General features: G+C 39.4%; 1 protein-coding gene and 1 pseudogene across 5 annotated transcripts in view; one reads left to right on the forward strand and one right to left on the reverse strand.

Moving 5' to 3' along the window:
* The window catches only part of PRKN (parkin RBR E3 ubiquitin protein ligase), a 1,645,966-nt gene that overhangs the window by 1,194,704 nt on the left and 429,642 nt on the right, over positions 1–21,620 (reverse strand). The gene's annotated exons all lie outside the window — the stretch shown is intronic.
* On the forward strand, positions 11,282–11,748 carry LOC126058632 (RNA-binding protein 3-like; annotated as a pseudogene).

The raw sequence follows: 21,620 nt of genomic DNA on the forward strand, positions 1-21,620 counted from the left end.
GTTTCCAGAATCACTCAGCTTTGAATAACATTAACACCTGGAATACTCCTGAGCAATTAGACCAGAATCTCCAAAGGTGGAGAGCAGGCATCTGAACAATGAGAGCTGAGAGTCACCGTCATGAAAATATGATGTTATGTTGGAAGTGGATGTTCCAGTGTCCAGTGTCCCAGCTGGTGAGCCACCCATCTGAGCCTAAATCCCTGACCCACACCATTATTTGTGGTGGTTACTTGTGCAACAGTAGATAACAAAATCACGTGGCAATACGCACCCCCAAAACAGCTCACTGTGTGCTGGGCACTATGCAAAGTGCTTGTTGTTCATTAACACATTAAATTGCTATAACAAAAGTCCATTATTATCCCAATTGAAAATAGGCTTGTGATGGTTAAATAATTTGCCCCTTTAGAGGCCAATTCAAAACACAAGTACATCGACATTTGCCTGATATAAAGATGGCACAGTACCAGGCAATATTTCATTTCTCCCTGTTATACATAAGGTCACCATGAGTTAGAACTGACCCAATGACAACTAACAACAACAATATGAGCCATGGTAAATTAAGGCAGACAAATTTTGTGATCTTTTATTGTAAATACAGTATAAGGTGGCTCTTATCAGCATACTTCTTTTCCAAATAATTTAACCCTCCACACTTAAGCCGCCAGTTATAATTAAGTTGCGCCCAATTTTTGCTGATTTTAATAGCCAAGGAATAGATTTCATTTGTCCAGAAAATAATTTATTTCCGTCCAAAGTTTCATTTTATTTATTTTAGCCTTATTTTTTTTAACAATCTTTTTCATTAAATAAATATAATAACCCCAAGCATGCTGCTGTCAATTCCAACTCATAGCAACCCTAGAGGACAGAGGAGAACTGCCCCACAGGGTTTCCTAGGCTGTAAATCTTTATGCAAGCAGACTGCCACATCTTTCTCCTGCAGAGCAGCTGGTGGGTTCCAAGCACCAGCCTTTTCATCAGCAGCCGGCTACTTAACCACTGCACCACCAAAAAAAAGAAAAAAAAACCCGTTGCCGTCAAGTCGATTCCGACTCATAGCGACCCTATAGCCCTATATCCCTAAATATAATAAACATAACTGAATAAAAGAGATGATCCCATAAAAGTTGATCATTGGGAAAAGTAGGCTATGAAGTAGCTGGAATTCAAGAGGTTAAGAGTGGTTTTGTTAGTCAAAAATTCTATCGCTTACTATGTGACTTTTTGTGTGTCAATTACTCTTCCTGTTGGTGGATACCCTCATCTGTAAAGTGGATGTTGTTTTGGGAATTGAATGAGTTAGTTCACATAAAGGTCCCATTACCGTGCCTGATATAGCAACAGTTATTCAACAGACACTAATATTCCCCATTATGTGTTTTTATATTTGTGTTACAACAAATATCACGGGGCAAATAAATTGCTATACATTCCAGTTCAAATGTACTAAAAAACCTAGAATAAGGCATTAAAGAACATGCCCTGACGTCCCCAGCAGGATTGTTACTAAGAAAAAGACATTACAGATTTATATTTACAAGACTCATGGTTCAACAGATAGAATCTTCATCTCATTCATCTGAAATAGTGACTATTTAGAAAGATCTATTCCATACCATGTGACATATGACAAAGAAGTTGGCTTATGCTGGGTACTTTTAAGGGATGATGGTAGATAGGAGCAAATTGCTTCACTTATGAAAAAATATGACAACTCTGTCTCATGTTATAAGACATCTATCTATGAAGGGGAAACCCTGGTGGCGTAGTGGTTAAGTGCTACAGCTGCTAACCAAGAGGTCGGCAGTTCAAATCCACCACGCACTCCTTGGAAACCCTGTGGGGCAGTTCTACTCTGTCCTATATGGTCACTATGAGTCGGCATCGACTCGACGGCAGTGGCAGTGGCATATATGAAGGAGCTATTTTGTTGTTGTTGTTGTTTTGCGATAAATATAAACTGTTCTCATATGAAGCAATAGAAAAATGAAAGGATACTAGCTTAACTGTCATAATTAAAATAGGAATGGCACAGTGGCACTACTTTAAGAAATTAGGCAAGCATACATCCTATGACCTAGCAACCCTATTGCTGAAATTGATCAATGGCATATGTCATGGATTGAATTGTATCTCCCAAAAATGTGTGTATCAATTTGGCTAAGCCATGATTCCCAGTATTATGTGATTGTCCACCATTTTATCATCTGATGTGATTTTCCTATGTGTTGTAAATCTTACCTCTATGATGTTAATGAGATGGGACTACTGGCAGTTATGTTAATAAGGCAGGACTCAGTCTACAAATTTAGACTGTGTCTTAAGCCAATATGTTGAGATATAGAAGAGAGAAATAAGCAGAGAGACACGGAGGACCTTGTACCACCAAGTAAGCAACACCAGGAGCAGAGCACATCCTTTGGACCTGAGGTTCCTGCACAGAGAAGCTCCTGGGCCACATGATGATTGATGACAAGGCCCTTCCCCTAGAGCCAACAGAGAAAGAAAGCCTTCCACTGGAGCTGACGCCCTGAATTTGGACTTCTAGCCTACTAGACTATCAGAGAATAAACTTCTCTTTGTTAAAGCCATCCACTTGTGGTATTTCTGTTATAGCAGCACTAGACGACTGAAAAAAAAAAAAAAGATGACTAAGACAGTATAAAATAGAGAACCTCACATACGTGGGGAAAAGATTTTGGACAAAGGTACAAAGGCAGTTCAGTGATGCAAAAGTAGTCTTTTCAACAAATAGTGGTTGTACAATCTTTGATACCAAGCACCATTATATACAAAAATTAGTTCAAAATGAATCTTAGACCTCAATGCAATACATAAAACAATAAAATGTCTAGAAGAAAAAATAGGAGAAATCATCTGTAATTTGGAATAGGAAAATAATTCTGATAGGACATCCAAAGTATTATCCATAAAAGAACAAATACATAAATTGCATTTAATATAAAATTAAAAATTCTTATCTTTGAAAGATACTGTTAAGAGAATGAAGACAATACAAACTAGAAGAAATTATTTACATATAATATGTTTGACAAAGAACTTGTATCTAGAATATATAAAGAGCTGAGAAAGATCAATAAAAACAGAAGAAACACCGAAATGCATGTGCAAAAGATTTAAGAAGAAATTTCACCAAAGAAGATACATGGATGGGTAAAATTAAAAAGACAAATCATACCAAATATCGGTGAGAATGTGACGTACCTAGAACTCTCAGATGCTGCTTTTAGGAATACAAAACGGTAAAACCACTTTGGAAAAGAGTTTGTCAGTTTCTTAAATTTAAGAATACACCTACTATATGATTCAGCTAATCTATCCTAGAATTGACAGCGTATGTCTATTCGGTGATCTGTACACAAATATTCATAGTAGTTTTGTTTGTAATAAGGAGCCCTGGCGGCACAGTGGTTAAGCACTAGTCTGCTAAGCCAAAGGTGGACTGTTTGAAACCACCAGCCACTCCCTGAGGGAAAGATGTGGCAATCTGCTTCTATAAAGATTACAGCCTTGGATTCTACTCTGCCCTGTAGGGTTGCTAAGAGTCGGAATCGACTCAATGGCAACAAGTTTGCTTTTGTTCTGTTTTATTTTGACCTTTTTTGGTTTTATTTGTAATAGCCAAAGACTGGAAAAAAATAAACAAGTGAATGTCCGTCAACAGGTGAATAGATAAAGACATTTGGTAACTCTTCCACCAGATGACTACTCAGGCATAAAGAGTTACAATACGCTGACGACATGAATGGATCTCAATATAATGATGCTGAAGAGTCAAACTAAGGAGCTCATACTGTATGATTCCTTTTATATAAAATTCTAGAAAATGCAAATTAATCTAGAGGCCCAGAAAGCAGATCAGTGGTTGCCAGGGGATGAGAAAACGGGAGGGAAGGGTAGAAAGCAGGGGTTACAAAGGGGTTGGAGGAAACTTATGGGTGTGATGAGTATGTTCACTACTATCTTGACTGTAATGATGGTTCCCTAGGTGAATGCTTATGTCCAAGCTTATAAACTTGTACACTTTAGAAGCAGGTAGTTTACTGTAGGCCAATTACACCTCAATAAATCCAGAGGAAACAATGACATACACGTGTGTATATGTGTATGTGCACGTATATTTTAGGACACACAGCAAACGCGTCCCAGCGGGGGAAGAAACAGAGGGCGGGGGAGAGATGGGGGTGTGGATCTAGAATGAAGAGGAAAAAATAATAAAACAGGAAAAAGCCTTGTATGGCCCAATAATAATATTGGGCTATTAACTAGTTTTTTTTTTTTTTTTTATGATTAAATCAATTTTTTGCATCTGATGTAAAAAAAATAAAATAAAACAAAATCACCTCTGGTTTTTAAATCAATTGGGTGATTTCCCAGGAGCTTAATTTTAAAAACAAAATTAGTATGCTCATCTAAGCAGACCTGGGATATTTTAGTTTGGAGAAACTGTATCCATAACTACACAAAGATTAACATGAAATGCCTAAGTCTGATATCAGAAGGCAACGCTGGTTTCAAACAACTTTATTAGTGGCAGCTGAATAGTGGAATAGCTAGAGCCCTCACGTCACAGCTACTGCAAAGTCCAGGCTCTGGGTTTCAGCTCCTTGAATGTAAAGAGATCCAGGCAAACAGCTTTTCTTCTCTAACACTCTATTTGGCTGGTTAACACAAGCTATGGATTCTGAGATTTAGGGTCGACAAATACTTTCTTAATTAAGAGCTCTAGCTGTTGACTAGCTCCTTTTCCCCTGCACCTCTTTTCTTAGTTCTAGGTTAGATTAAAAACAATTCTTTGTACCATTTTTCAATGCATCTCAAGGGAAACAGCCTCAATTTACTATAAAGTGACAATGACTTGGTCTAAGGGGTCAGGAACCCTGCTCCCTCTGCCTCTTTTCTATGTTCCTGGGGTCAGGCAATGCCTACTAAGGCTCTCCCCCAGTGGGGTTTAGAGACCAAGTCTGCAAATTCCTTGCTGTGGATTGAATTGTGTCCCTCAAAATATGTACTGGAATTCCAATCCCTTTTTTTTTTTATACCCATGGATATAATCTCATTTGGGACTAGGGTTTTCTTTGTTACGTTAATATGGTCATATAGGTGTAGGGCGTAGTCCTAAATCTAACCACTTCTGAGTCATAAAAAAGCAAGCACAAACAGGGTAAGATAGATTCTAACTGGAGATCACCAGGGCTACGGAAGCGGAAAGAGACAAGGATCTTCGCCCAAAGCCTACAGACAGCCAGCCTTCCCGGAGAGCTAGAGCCCTGAATTTGAACTTCTAGTCTCCAGAACTGTGTGAAAATAAATTTCTGTTCTTTAAAGCCACCTACTTGTGGTATTTTTGTTAAGACCCCCCATCCAGGACTGTGGGAGGCTCGTGGTAGCACACTGCACCAAGCCGCCAGCAAGACCCCAAAGACTCCCTGAAATGTCTGCCACCTAGGCTAAAATGCTGCTCCAGTTTTCTGATTTTTTTATTCATTCTAAACAATGATGAATACTAACAGATATTTAAAAATAGGTAAAGATAGTTCAGGGGAAATTAATCTAGGCAGTATCACTAATTACTTTGTTTTAAAAAAATTGATCATTTTGAAAGTTACTCCACAGCCTTCAGCCCTTTTGACCTAACCTTATGCCATTTTTACTAAAGATTGTTTTCCTTAGGCAAAGAATCATATTTGAAAAGAATAAGCCATGTTTAAGCTAAAAAAAAAAAAAAACAAACTTTTTTTTTACTAAGCTATATATATTTCACATGGGTTGAAAACCTGCTATTCTTGAAGACTCCAAACCTACAGAAACCAAAAAGAAAAAAAAAAAAAAACCTTGCCATCCCATTGATTCTGACTCATAGTGACCCTATCGCACAGAGTAGAACCACCCCCTAGGGTTTTCAAGGAGGAGCTGGCGGATTCAAACTGCTGACCTTTCGGTTAGCAGCCATAGCTCTTAACCACTGTACCACCAGGGCTCCAGAGATCCTTTTAAATGTCCACAGTAATAAAAATAAGCTTTATATATAAATCAGCGATATCTACTGGTGACTCTACAAGCTAAGAGCTATTCGGAGCTCAATAAAATATATACTGTCAACTCAGAGGCCACTTACAGCAGGAAGCCAAAATTTCTTTACTACAGGATGAATAATTTATAAAATCTAAACCGTTGTGGTGCATTTTAATCATCTGAATGAAGGTTGAATGGGGGAGGGTGGGGCTGATTTGCAAGGAGAGAGCTATATCACTGAGACTGCAGTACTGTCAAAGTTATGTCAAATTAGGGGAAAAAAGACATAGTTATAATAGAAGACAACTGGAATACATGAATCATAGTGTATAAAGGATTTTTAAAGAGATAATATTTAAATGTTCCCAGGGGTTATGAGTCAGATAAAATTGAGTCGTGTGGCATTTTTATGTAATGTTTTGTATGACGTGTTTACCTAACGGCTTATCCTAAAGCAATATGTTCCTGCTTTTATCGATCACCTGAGGATGGAAAAGTATCAATGATTTTCGAATTTTCAAAGCTCTTTAATATTTGGATAATATTAGATGAGCTATAACCACATATAAAACTACCTCCTAGAGAGCTTTTGAGAATTGCTTTTGCCTGAGGTCTCTGGCACTAATATTTCAAGAGATTAAAAATATCTTTCATAAAAAGAGTTTTCTTCCTGTCCACAGAAATCAAACAAGCTTTGTTAAACACAGAGGCAGAAAAGGAGAAGTTAGAAATCGGTGATATTCCCCTTAATTGCCCAAGGTTCTTACCACAGATTACTAAACCAATCTCGGAAATGAGAAAGCAACATGGCCCCGTTTGTCACAACACTAATTTACTGAATGCGTGAATTTAAACGTTTTCTATGCAACGCTCAATGATTGGACTCACTGAATTGCTTTGGCTTCATGAAGATAGGCTATGAATATAATCCTGTGTAAGGAAACGAGGGGCGGTTAAAAAACCCTCACTCCACAATTTCTACATATTTTTAAGAAAAATTTTACATTAAAATTGCCCTCTAACTCCACCCCATTACCACAGATGTTTTCTTGCTTTCCTGTTGGATCTAATATTATTTCTCTGCTATAAACAATCTCTTCATAGTTAAGGCATGCCATTATTTTATAGGAATCTATTTACAGGGATCCAACAAACCACCGGATTTTCAAATTAAAGTCATCTAACATGAGACACTGCCCTTCCTTTCTAACCTTCATATGCTTTGTCTCCTTTTTTCCTGTGAGCATGGTAAATTAGGGCTATTTACATGCTGAATATTGATAAGAAGAGAAAAATATATGAGGTCTGAGTTATATTCCAACTACAGTGATTTTCCTTTCACTCGGCATTACTTATCACAGCAATCACTCTGTCCTGCAGCCTGAGACATTTTTTCTTTATGATGAAAAGTTTGTTTTTTGTTTGTGTGGTGTGTGTGTGTGTATGAAAATGGAATGATTCATCTGTTTTACTTCAGTGTTCATAGAATTCAAGAGAGAAGGTTTACTCAAAACTCCTTGCCTAAACATTTTAGGGCTTTGATAATGGTTTCCTTTATACTGTTAATGTTGTTGTCAGGTGCCCTCCAGTTGGTTCTGACTCACAGAGACCCAATGCACAACAGAATGAAACACTGTCTGGTCCTGCGCCATCCTTACAATCGTTGTTATGCTTGAACTCATTGTTGCAGCCACTGTGTCAAACCACCTCATTGAGGGTCTTACTCTTCTCCACCAACCTGTACTCTGCCAAGCATGATGTCCTTCTCCAGGGACTGGTCCCTCCTGACAACATGTCCAAAGTATGTAAGACGCAGTCTCGCCATCCTTGCCTCTAAGAACATTCTGGTTGTACTTCCTGTAAGACAGATTTGTTCCTTCTTTTGGCAGTCCATGGTATACTCAATATTCTTCACCAACACCACAATTCAAAGGCATGGATTCTTCAGTCTTCTTTATTCACTGCGCAGCTTTCACATGCATATGATGTGACTGAAAATACCATGGCTTAGGTCAGGCGCACCTTAGTCTTCAAGGTGACATCTTTGCTTTTGAACACTTTAAAGAGGTCCTTTGGAGCAGATTTACCCAAAGCAATGCGTCTTTTGATTTCTTGACTGCTGCTTCCATGAGTATGAATTGTGGATCCAAGTAAAATGAAATCCTTGACAACTTCAATCTTTTCCCCGTTTATCATGATGCTGCTCATTGGTCCAGTTGTGAGGATTTTTGTTTTCTTTATGTTGAGGCGTAATCCATACTGAAGGCTGTGGTCTTTGATCTTCATTAGTAATTGCTTCAAGTCCTCTTCACTTTCAGCAAGCAAAGTTGTGTCATCTGCATGACGCAAGTTGTTAATGAGTCTTCCTCCAATCCTGATGTCCCTTTCTTTTTCATATAGTCCAGCTTCTCAGATTATTTGCTCAGCATACAGATTGAATAGGTATAGTGAAAGAATACAACTCTGACGCACACCTTTCCTGACTTTTTAAACCAATCAGTATCCCCTTGTTCTGTCTGAACAAATGCCTCTTGATCTATTAAAGGTTCCTCATGAGCACAATTAAGTGTTCTGGAATTCCCATTCTTCGCAATGTTATCCATAATTTGTTATGATCCACACAGTCCAATGCCTTTGCACAGTCAATAAAACACAGGTAAACATTTTTTTTTAAACATCCTTCTGGTATTTTCTGCTTTCAGCCAGGATCCTTCTGACATCAGCAATGATATCCCTGGTTCCACATCCTCTTCTGAAACTGGCTTGAATTTTTGGCAGTTCCCAGTCGATATATTGCTGCAGCCATTTCTGAATGATCTTCAGCCAAATTTTGCTTGTGTGTGATATTAATGATATTGTTCTATAATTTCCACATTCGGTTGGATCACCTTTCTTGGGAATAGGCATAAATATGGATCTCTTCCAGTCAGTTGGCCAGGAAGCTGTCTTTCATATTTCTTGGCATAGACGAGTGAGCATCTCCAGTGCTGCATCTGTTTGTTGAAACACCTCAACTGATATTCCATCAATTCCTGGAGCCTTGTTTTTTGCTAATGCCTTCAGAGCAGCTTGGACTTCTTCCTTCAGTACAATCAGTTCCTGATCATATGCTACCTCTGGAAATGGTTGAACAACGACTAATTCTTTTTGGTACAATGGCTCTGTGCATTCTTTCTGTCTTCTTTTGATGCTTCCTGCATCGTTGAATATTTTCCCCAAAGAATCCTTCACTATTACAACTCGAGGCTTGAAATAGATTACTATCCCATTCATATTAACAGTAATGTTATGTGTTAGGAAACTCTGAATGTTTATAATATGAATGGGATAGTAATCTATTTTTTTTTAGAAATAGAATAGTAATTTATTACTAGGCAGTGTTTTATCTATTGTATCTCTCATAGTAACAGATGGGCTAGGAATCTATTACGTGGCAGTGTTTTATTTCTAACATAAGCTCATGATCTCTAACATCATATCTCCTGATTGGTGCATTGGCCCAGATACACATAGAACCAAAAAAAAAACCAAACCCATTGTTGTCCAGCCAATTACGACTCATAGCAGCCCTACAGGACAGAGTAGAACTGCCCCACAGGGTTTTCAAGGAGCAGCTGGTAGATCTGAACTGCCGACCTTTTGGTTAGCAGTCGAGCTCTTAACCACTGTGCCACCAGAGCCTTGGATTCTATCCAAGAGAATTACTGGGTCATGCCCCAGAGTTTCTCAATGGAGTGGAAGTCCATGTAGGTGATTCAGGTTGTCTTAATCCCTGGGGACCAATACTGTCTTTTGAGTGGCCAGGATCAGGGATGATAATCATAGTATGATGCCCTGAAAACCCCATGTGAAAAAGAACTAGCCTTCAACAGATGTCAGCACATGTGAGATGGGCTGCTGGCCTCACTGACAGGGTCCTCCTTTTCATTCCAAGTCATCCTGGAAGCATTCAGTAAACTGCTCTGTACTGGCCTAGAGAGACATGGGTGAATAAAGAGCAACCCCTCCCTCAAGGGCCCTCCCCACGCAGAGAGAAAGGAGACTGGCAAATGATGGACTAGGCTGATATATTTTATAAGTGTGGAGCTAGGAGCAGGAACAAAGGAATAAAGGAGCAATCAGGAGGGCTGACACTACAACCAGCAGATACTCCTGGAAAGAGAAGAGAGCCTGGGTAAAGCATGAAGGAAGAGGTAGCATTTACTCTATGTAGGCCTTGAGGGATAAGAAAATGTACCCGGTAGAGAAGGAGGGGTGAGGGATCTCAGAGGAGGGTGGGGGTGCATCCTGGGCACAGGGAGAAGAAGAAACAGAGGCTTAGACCATGAGCATGCATGCTCCACCTGCTGAAGAGCGGACCATCATCCATGGCCCAAGGGTTTACTTTTCATCTGGTTCATCATTCTGCATCTTCCTGACCATAGAAAATTATACTGCCTAGAGACAGTGGGGACAAGAAAAGTAAAAGGTCCTGATCAAAAAAGCCATTATTTATTTGGTAAAATGCTACTCCTTCCTTTAAACACTTATGTATATGTACCAGCCACCACTCCTCTGTCAGGTTGTCATACTGAAGTAGATTGCCTGTTGCAGTGATGCTGGAAGGTATGACACTGGTATTTCAAATACCAGCAGGGTCATCCATGGTGGACAGGTTTCAGCAGAGCTTCCAGACAAATACAGACTAGAAAAAAGGACCTGGCCATCTACTTCTAAAAAAAAATTAGCTGGCGAAAACTTTATGAACAGCAGCAGAACATTGCTTGATACAGTGCTGGAAGATGAGCCCCTCAGGTTGGAAGACACTCAAAATAGGACTGGGGAAGAGTTGCCTCCTCCTCAAAGTAGAGTCGAACTTAATGATGTGGATAGAGTTGAGCTTTCAGTACTTATATTTGCTGATGTGGCACGCCTCAAAATGAGAAGAAATACCTGCAAACGTTCATTAATAATTGGAATGTGAATGTGCAAAGTATGAGTCTAGGAAAATTGGAAATAGCCAAAGATGAAATGGAACGCATAAAGATCGATATCCTATGCATTAGTGAGTTGAAATGGACTGGTATTGACCATTTGGAATCAATCATATGGTCTACTATGGCGGGAATAACAAATTGAAGAGGAATGGGTCGCATTCATCATCAGAAAGAATATTTCAGATTCTCTCTGCTACTCAGCATTAGGTTGTCACACAGGCTGTTCTATTTTTTAATTTCCAGGACCCAAATTCACTTCCATGTCCTCTGAAGAAGGGAAGCTTTCCATGGGGTGGCTCAATTTCAAAACTGATGAGTAGGTGTCGGAAGACCACTTCAGCAGCTTCAGTCTTATCTCCGAGGTGGTCATTGTCAAGGGCCGAGAAACTTAGCGATCCCTCGGTTTTAGCTTTATCACCTTCGCCAATCTTGAACATGCCTCAGATGACATTCGAGCAACGAATGGTCCCTGGATGGCTGCCAGATCTGAATGGATCATAAGGGCAAGTTGGCCCCGGGAACCAGATGGGGTGCCTTTGGTGCCCCTGGGAGTGGCTGCAGCTATTCTACAATTGGTGGGGACCAGGACTACAGGAGCAGCAGGTGCGATAGTCAGCCTGGAGGATACGGACATGGACATGGAAGGTCCAGGGACTACAGTTGTAGAAGCCAGGATGGTTATGACCGCTACTCTGAAGGGAATTACAGAGACCATTATAAAAACTGAGATGAGACATACACATATAATGTAGATATACAAGAAATAAAAATTCTTCTGATCCAGGATCATCCTTTCAAATGGCTGTATTTATAGATTTTTGAGGCTGCTCCAAAACATCTTTTAGTACATCAACTTCTGTATTTGAACTGAGCTCCCAGGGTAGCCTGATAAAGACCTTTGAGCAAACTCCACCATGTTTTTTAAACTTTTGTCTCCCATTTAAAAACAAATTCTGTGACATTTATCAAGTCTGGGCATTTTCCCTTTTACCAGTTTTTTTTTTTTTTTTTTTTTAGCTTGGGCATTCAAAATAGTTCGGGGAGAGGGGAACCTTTGGCCAGGCTTTTTTTTTTTTTTTTTTTTTTAATATAGTGAGTATTTAGGGACATTTAAAAATTTGGTACACAATGTTTCTTTATCATGGTTAGAAAATAATTTCTGAAGGTACCTACAAGAAATCTGCTTCAAGAATATGATTACTTGGAGGGGTTTTTTTTTTAATCTACATTATGAGATCACCACCTTGAGGATATAGAAGAACTTAAAAATATTTGTGAATGTCATTTCTTTAATACTGGAAGAAAAAATAGATAGTGTTTAGGATATCCTTCGTGGAGCTGATTAAAAAGATGAAATCTGAAGGAAAAAAAAAGAACATTTCAAGACCTATGATGAAGTACAATGCTGTCAATGATAGGATAATATCCATAGGCCTACAAGGAAGACTACCAAAGATGAAGAAATTGAAGATTTTCACCAACTTCTGCAGTCTGAAGTTGATCAAACACACAATCAAGATGCATTAATAATTGCTGTTATTGGAAGGTGAAAGTTGGAAACAAAGGAGGATTGATAGTTAAAAAATATGGCCTTGGTGACAGAAAAAATGCCAGGGATCCCATGATAGAATTTTGTAAGACCAAGGACTTACTAATTGCAAATACCTTTCTTCAACAACATAAACAGCGGCTATACACATGGACCTCCAGATGGAATACACAGGAATAAATGGACTACATCTGTGGAAAGAGACAATGGAGAAGCTCAATATTACTAGTCAGAACAAGGCCAGGCGCCAAATGTGGAACAGACCATCAATTGCTCATTGAAGCTGAAAAAATTGTAACAACTCTATGAGAGTCCAGGTATGACCTTCCACCTGAATTTATAGACCATCTAAAGGATAGATTGATGCACTAAACACTAATGACTGAATACCACATGAGTTGAGGGGTGATATCAAGGATAATACTCACGAAAAAGGCAAAAGTTCATTAAAAATACAAGAAAGAAAGAAAAGACCAAAATGGATGTCAGAAGAGACTCTTAACCTTATGCTTGAACATAAAGTAGCTAAAATGAACTGGAGAAATGATGAAATAAAAGAGCTGAACAGAAGATTTCAAAGGGTGGCTCGAGAAGACAAAGTATTGTAATGACATGTGCAAAGACCTGGAGTTAGAAAACCAAAAAGGAAGAACATGCTCAGAATTTCTCAAGCTGAAATCACTGAAGAAAAAAAACCAGGACTTGAGTTGCAACATTGAAGGTTTCTATGAGCAAAATATTGAGAGATGCAGAAAGCATCAAAAGAAGACGGAAGACATACACAGAGTCACTATACCAAAAAGAACTGGTTGATGTTCAACCATTTCAGGAGTTAGTGTATAAGCAAGAATCGATGGTATGAAAGAAAGAATTCTAAGTTGTACTGAAGGTATTGGTGAAAAACAAGGCTCCAGGAATTGATGGAATATACCAACTGAGATGCTTTAACAAATGGATGCAATGGTGGAAGCGCTCACTCATCATGCCAAGAAATTTCGAAGATGGCTACCTGGCCAACTGACTGCAAGAGATCCATATTTGTGCCCCTTCCAAAGAAAGGTCATCCCATGGAATGTAGAAATTATCTAACAATATCATTAATAAGACATGTAAGTAAAATTTTGCTGAAGATAATTTAAAAAATGGTTGCAGCAGTATATGGATAGGGAACCACCAGAAACTCAGGCAGGATTTAGGAGAGGATATGGAATGACAACACCAGGTGGGCCTTTGCTGAAAGCAGAGGAGCAGAAGGATGTTTACCTGTGTTTTAAAGAATGTGCTAAGGCATTTGACTGTGTGGATCATAAAAAAAAAAAAAACTATGGAAAATATTGAGAAGAGAGAGAATTCCAGAACACTTAATTGTGCTCCTGAGGACCTGTACGTAGAACAAGAGGCAGTTGCTAGAACAGAACAAGGGGATACTGCGTGGTTTAAGATCAGAAAAGATATCCGTCACGGTTGATATCACTTCACCATACTTATTCAATCTGTATGCTAAGCATATAATCCAAGAAGCTGGATTATATGAAGAACAATGGGGCATCGGGATTGGAGGAAGACTCATTAACAACCTGTGATATGCAGATGACACAACTTTGCTTGCTGAAAGTGAAGACAACTTGAAGCACTTACTGATGAAGATCAAAGACTACAGCCTTCAGTATGGATTGCACCTCAACATAAAGAAAACAAAAATCCTCACAACTGGACCAGTGAGCAACATCATGATAAACAGAGAAAAGATTGAAGTTGTCAAGGATTTCATTTTACTTGGATCCATAATCAACAGCCATGGAAGCAGCAGTCGAGAAATCAAATGACATACTGCATTGGGAAAAATCTGCTGCAAAAGACCTCTTTAAAGCATTAAAAAGCAAAGATTTCTCTTTGAGGACTGAGGTGTGCCTGACACAAACCATGATATTTTCAATCACCTCATATGCATATTTAAAAAAATGCATATTAGGGCTGGTAAATCCATGCAAAGTAAAGCTACAGTGACCAACTCACCCAGGACCACGGGGACTACCAGGATATGGGACTTTCAGTGTGAAAACCTACGAAGTCCTGGGTGAACTGGGACAAGCAGCCACCCTAAAAGGTAACTAGATTCAAGTAATCATAGCAATTCAACCGCAAGTCTCGGCTGTCTCTAAGCAGAGAGTTGCCCATCTTCTAGATGCTCACAGGAGCTCAGCCAGGGCAGTAACGACAAGGGGATGGATGGTATCCATTTGTGAAACACCTGGGTGTACCCAGCAGTGTCAGAAGTGTGCAAAATAAGCTCTGAACCTGCTTTGTGCTTTCCCCTAATATCCAATTCGTTTTTTTCATAACACTCAACTGAAAATGTACAAAACTTTTTAAAAGTATAAAATGTTCGTCTTACTCCTTCAAAATCTTTTTTTTTTTTTTTGCTGGAAATATGTCTCCACATGCTCTCAGTGCCAATTTCAGTAAATGTTCTGGCTACAAAGATCAGTCTTCTCTCTGGATGCCTCTGGGGAATGTTTGGGTGATGAAAAGTGCTGTATCCAAACAGTCTTATGATTTTAAAAGTTAGAGCTACCCATCTGGTCCTTAACACTGTGCCAACTGCCATGGACTGAACTGATACAGATTCCCACTGTAATGCTAGTTCTCTGCTGGAAGAACAGAGGAAAAGGACGTGTCAAGACCTGAAGACGATTGATGCCTTCTAGCTCATCAAAAGAGTCTCTCTCACTTAATTCCTGTGGATGACTTCAGATTCCACGTGAGGTGGGCGGCAGGTGTTTGTGCCCGCCTAATAAGGAGCACAGTTTTCAGCAAAGATAAAACAGGTGACTCTGGACCTCAGAGTAGTATCCACGGATTTCACAAGAATTCAGTATGTCTGAGAAAGGCTTGGGGTGCTTGACCCCATTCCCAGAAATACTAAAGTACTAAGTGAAGAGTCTGCAGCAAGAAATCCGCCATTTCTCAAGACACGAAAAAAAAAAAAAATTGCAGTTAAGTCTATTCCAACTCACGGCGAGCTCATGTGTGTCAGAGTAGAACTGTGCTCCATAGGGTTTTTACCCGTTGTGATCTTTCTGAAGTAGATCACCAGTCCTTTCTTCTAAGGAGACTCTAGGTAGATTCCAACCATCAACCTTACAGTTAGTAGCTGAGCGCTTAACCGCTTGCAGCACACAGGGACCCCACTGGTGGTTCTAGAGGACCGTAAAGTTTGAGAACCACTGATCTGGCTATTGCTAAGATAATGTCTTGGATTGTTTCATTGTCTGTGGTAGAAACATTTATCTACACTCAGTAAAACATGTCACTGGAATCTCTTGCTGTTAAATTGAGATGTTTTAAAAGATAATGTCAAAGATTTGTAATTAGAATAGTAATTTGTGATTTAAATAATTATTTCTAGAGTGCATTGGGCTTTTTAAACATTACTCTTACAAATCTTGTTGGTGCAATTATTTAATGGGTAAATTCTTCTTTCTCCAACCAAACCAAAAAAACAAACTCATTGCTGTTGAGTTGATTCCGACTTATAGTGACCCTATAGGACAGAGTAGAATTGCCCCATAGGGTTTCCAAGGCTGTAAATCTTTACAGAAGCAGACTGCCATATCTTTTTCCCATGGAATGGCTTCAATCTGCCCACCTTTCGGTTAGTAGCCTAATGCATCACCAAGACTCTTTTCTCTCTCTAAAGGAACCCTAAATGTTGACTTGAAAAGGGCCTTTTTCAGCCACAAGATTATAAACTGAACCTGGCATCCATTTTGTATGAACCAGCCTAATTAGGTAAGGGCCTTTTCAAATATTCAACCAAAGAGTTTATTAGGAAACATCACCAAACATACCACGGAGGGATGGGTGCCTGATTGCACTCCTACCCACACGCCCAGGTTTGTGAAATTGGATTAATGCTTGCATAAATACTTAAAATGTTTTTATCTTTAATAGGATGGGTCACTAGACTCAGAAGCAGATTATCCAACAGGCAAGGTAAGCAGGGTGCTTACCTTACTTAAAAGATCATCTGTGGTGAACAATTTCACATTTTTTCATCGCATCAAAGGTTCTACTTCTAGGTACGGCTGGCATATGTCTCTCTCCCAACCCCACAGCACCTTCCTACAGAATCAAATCCTCTTTTCAAATTTACAATCCCTGACAGGTGCAGGTGACCCAGTAAGCAAGATAACGGGCTTATTTACCAATCTGTAGTGAACAGTTTCACATCTTCCATGTGAAATTGTTCACTGCAGATTAGAAAGTAAGCACAAGTAAGCCTATGCTTACCTTGCCTATAGGATAATTCACCCCCAGACTAGACGATCTGTCATCTTTTCCCAGAATTTAACACATTTGGGTCCATTCCTTAGATAAATGGACCTACTTACAAAAATGTGTTACTACATTAGCACATAATGAATAATCCAAGTTTTCTCCAGACTGAATTGGGTCGGAGTAAATGATGAGGATTTGAGAAGGATGAGAGGGGGCTGGGTGGCTCTGCGCTCCTCTCTGACACTGAACACGCGAGAGGTAGAATGCGGGCCTCACAGTCTCACGAGCAGCTGCAGTGTCAGCAGGTCTTGATCCATCATCATTACTTCCTTGGCCCCACACTGCTGCCAGGACACATGGGTCTAAGTACAACCAACTAATAACTTGGCACCGTGAATAAGGTACATAGGAACTGAAAGTCAAGAAAATGCACACAATTCATACAAAAACAGATGGAAGGGATTTGAGTTAAAGAGCATGGATGAGCAGATCTGAAGGAAATGTATTAATTGTAGGACAGAGTAACGAACCAACTCTGATAACAAAAACAACCATATAAAAATGTCTTAAAAATATGTTATGTGATAGATGTATATTTTATTATAATATATTATGAGTACATTTTTAAAGTTTGGAAAAGACAAATCTAAAAAGTACTCTTAAAACAAGCTTTAAACATGCAGTGGGGATGGAGATTAAACTGCTGTAAATAAGGACCAACTGGGACAATGGACTGGGAGAAAAGAGAATAAGAATCTGTCCTTTGTTCAAGTTCTTAAAATCTTCCAAGAGAGACAAAGGTGCATACATAACCACAGCAGGACAAAGGCTGACAGGGAAATCTCAAAAGAAGTAGCGCTTAGGTTTTTGTAATTCTAGAACATGTCATGTGAGCCAAGAAAATCAGAAGCAGGCAGTCACTGGTGGACCAGTGGCAAAAGTCTCTCCTTCCACGCAGGAGGCCCAGCTCAATTCCCAGCCGAGGCATCTCGCGTGCAGCCACCATCTGTCAGTGGCGGTGTGCGTGTTGCTACGATGCTGATTGGGTTTCGGTGGAGCTCCCACATTAGACAGACTAGGAAGAAAGGCCTGATGATCTCCTTCTGAAACTCAGCCAATGACAACCCTGTGGATCACAATGATCAGACCCACAACCAATCATGGGGATGGCCCAGGACTGGGCAGCGTTTCTTCTCTTGTGCATGGGGTTGCCATGAATTTGGGGCCGACTCAAATGCAGCTAACAACAACAACAAATTAGAAAAGGGCTCTCTAATTCTGTATTTTTTGTTCAAATCACTCATACTTCCTCTATTTCGAGTAATTTGAATATGATTTGAAAACTATTCAACCTTATTCTAAATTTTAAACCATTATTCTGGGAATTGGTTGGAAAAAAGTGAACCTTTTAAAGGTTTATGAATAAAAAGACAGTCAATGAACAACGAAATTTTACATGAATACAAATGTCTAGGCTCTTCTCTTTAGAAAATTAGAACACATCTGAATAGAATACCATCGTTGAGGGTCTTCCTGTTTTCTGCTGACCTCGTACTTTACCAAGCATGATGTCCTTCTCCAGGGACTGATCCCTCCTGACAACATGTCCAAAGTAGGTGAGATGTAGCCTCACCATCCTTGCTTCTAAGGAGCATTCTAGTTGTACTTCTTTCAAGACAGATTCATTCATTCTTTCAGCAGTCCATGGTATATTCCATATTCCTCACCAAAATCACAATTCAAAGGCGTCAACTCTTCTTCGGTCTTCCTTATTCATTGTCCAGCTTTCACATGCATATGATGGGACTAAAAATACCATGGCTTGGGTCAGGTGCACCTTAGTCTTCAAGGTAACATCTTTGCTTTTCAACACTTTAAAGAGGTCCTTTGCAGCAGATTTGCCCAATGCAATGAGTCTTTTGATTTCTTGATGCTGCTTGCATGGCTGTTGATTGCGGATCTAAGTAAAATGAAATCCTTGACAACTTCAATCTTTTCTCCGTTTATCATGATGTTGCTCATTGCTCCAGTTGTGAGGATTTTTGTTTTCTTTATGTTGAGGCGTAATCCATACTGAAGGCTGTGGTCTTTGATCTTCATTAGTATGCGCTTCAAGTCCTCTTCACTTTCAGAAGGAAGGTTGTGTCATCTGCATAATGCAGGTTATAAAGGGGATACTTTAAATCTAGGCAGCAAATGAATTAACCTTGTGGAGGGATTGTTTTTTAATGTAATATTTCTTTTTTTTGAAATCTCACTAATTGGCCTGATTCTTCAGTAAGTCTTAAATGAATATGCATATTTAAGTTTGAGTTATAGCTGAATTCTTTTTGTGAATAACTACTTTGACCAAGTTCTTTAATTATATCAAAACTTTTGGTACAAAGCAGCAAAGGTGGGAAAGAATATTTCAAATCTCCCAACAGATACTGTATACACAGTACCTTGGCCTTATCATGTATTTGGAACCCTGGGAGCAAAGCGGTTATGTGGCTCCTAACTAAAAGGTCGGCAGTTTAAATTCACCAGCCACTCCTTGGAAACCCTATGGGGCAGTTCCACTCTGTCCAAAGGATCCCTATGAGTCAGAACTGACTCGACTACAATGGGTTTGGTTTTGGTTTTGGATCATGTATTTAAAGTCATCTGAACTTATTACAAGTTTTCCTTATATCTTCCACTCTAACAAAAATTGCGATATAACTTTTCCATGGTGAAGTGAGAAATGCAGATAAATTTTAAAAACAAAAGAACCTGATGTTGGACAAGATCCTGAACACGCGATTGATGGTAATTGGTGAATCAGTTCCATGCAGGATCCAAAGTATTTTACATGTATAATCTCATATGATTTTCTCAATAACCTAATGAGATGCTACTATGATGCAGATTTCATGGCTGAAAAGGACAAATGTTAAAAGAGGTGAGGTCACGTGTCAAAGCTTGTTGTTGTTGTTGATTCCTGTCAAGTCAGCTCCATCTCATGATGACCCCATGTACAATAGAATGAAACAATACCTAGTCCTGCACCATCTTCATGATTGCTGGTATGCTCAATTCCATTGCTGTGACCACTGTGTATTTTGAGTGCCTTCCAACCTAGCGGGCTCATCTTCCAGCACTATGTCAGACAAGATTCTGCTGTGATCCACAGGGTTTTCACTGGCTAGTTTTCTGAAGTACACCACTAGGCCTTTCTTCCTAGTCTGTCTTAGTCTGGATGCTCTGCTGAAACCTGTCCACCATGGGTAACTTGTTGGCATTTTAAACTCTAGTGGCAGAGCTTCCAGCACCACAACAACAGGGAAACCAGACAAGCTGAGGGATGGATGGTGGCTCAGTCCTAATAAGGTGTTATTATGATGCATTTCTCATGGTTGAAAAAACCTAATGCTAAAAAGCAAGGTAATTTGGCAAAGCTTACACAGCTGTTAATTGGTGGACCCAAGATTCTGACGCATTGATTAATTAACTAACTAAACAATTAATTGTCTGTATGTACGAAGCCCCATGCCAGGTAGAGGAGAGATGGTCATCCCCTCACGTACTGACTCTGCAGCCATATTCAAGCCCCTGTGCACCATTGCCTCTCTGTGCCGTTTGTGATATCATTGGCTGCATGACACAAACATAGAAACTAGACTGATGGCAGCCATCAAATGCAATAATGCTTGTGACTTTTTTTTTCAATGTGATTCATGGCTACCTTTGGCTTCTAGTCCTCCAGTGATTATACTTATCTGACCATTACAGGAGTATTGGCTTTAGCTTTATTTTCCAAGCAAACACAAAACATGATGGTATGAAAAACAGTTACATTTTCATTTCATAAAATGTTATTCCTGGGTTTCTCTCTTTACAGTGGCATAGCACACGGCACTGCAGACGCAGCATTCTGTAGATTGTTTGACCTAAGCCGTTGCTACCGGGAATTTGTCCTTTCTGCTATAATGAAGCCATTTTTAAGACAAAGGACAATTAAAGTTCATCCATGTTTAAAACAAGTGTCTGTGGAAGCCAATATAAATAACCACTGGCAAGAGCTTGGTCTTGAGAAGGAGCCATAGAATTTGTTTCACAAAAACAATGGGCAAATCTTTTATAAAGTGTCTGTATTACTAAAGCAAACATTTCTTACCAGCAGAAATGCCTGCTCTTGTTTGTTGTTACTTTTTCTTCTTCCTAATAAATATAGGTCATTCCTGACATCCTCTGGCAAAAGACTCAATAAATGCACAAGTAATATAGGGATAAGACTTAACATTGGAGACAAGAGGTTGTAACATTTTTTTTTTTTTTTTAATTACAGTTAAGTGTGAATCATTTTCTATTAAGGCTGGGTTCTGGGCGGGCTGCACATTCTCCGTGAGCTCTGCTCTCTGACTTTGGAGAGATCATGGGTGAGTCTATAGAATCAAACCCTGTCGGTCATGTCTGACTCCTACCTTGTATCACAACACTACCAGTCTTTCTTGGTCTTTCATGGGGCAGGAGGGCCACACGGTTCCCCTGGTTTCCTAGTAACAGTAACAAGGAAAGAGTAGAAAGTACCACAGCAGATGACCCAGCAATGCTATTGGTGGCCAGGTGAAGCATACTGATTTCTGAGACCTGGGGAGATTTTTGAGACTCCCTGCATTTGGTGGGATACCATACAATTTTGTGAATATGAATTTGCTAAGTATAATGCCCGGTTTATGTACAGAAGTAGAGACTGCAGAAGTAGTAGAATAATTAACATTGTTAAGACATGTGTAAAATTTAGACTG

The sequence above is a fragment of the Elephas maximus genome, chromosome 1 (genome assembly GCF_024166365.1).
Source record: "Elephas maximus indicus isolate mEleMax1 chromosome 1, mEleMax1 primary haplotype, whole genome shotgun sequence".
Lineage (NCBI taxonomy): Eukaryota > Metazoa > Chordata > Mammalia > Proboscidea > Elephantidae > Elephas > Elephas maximus.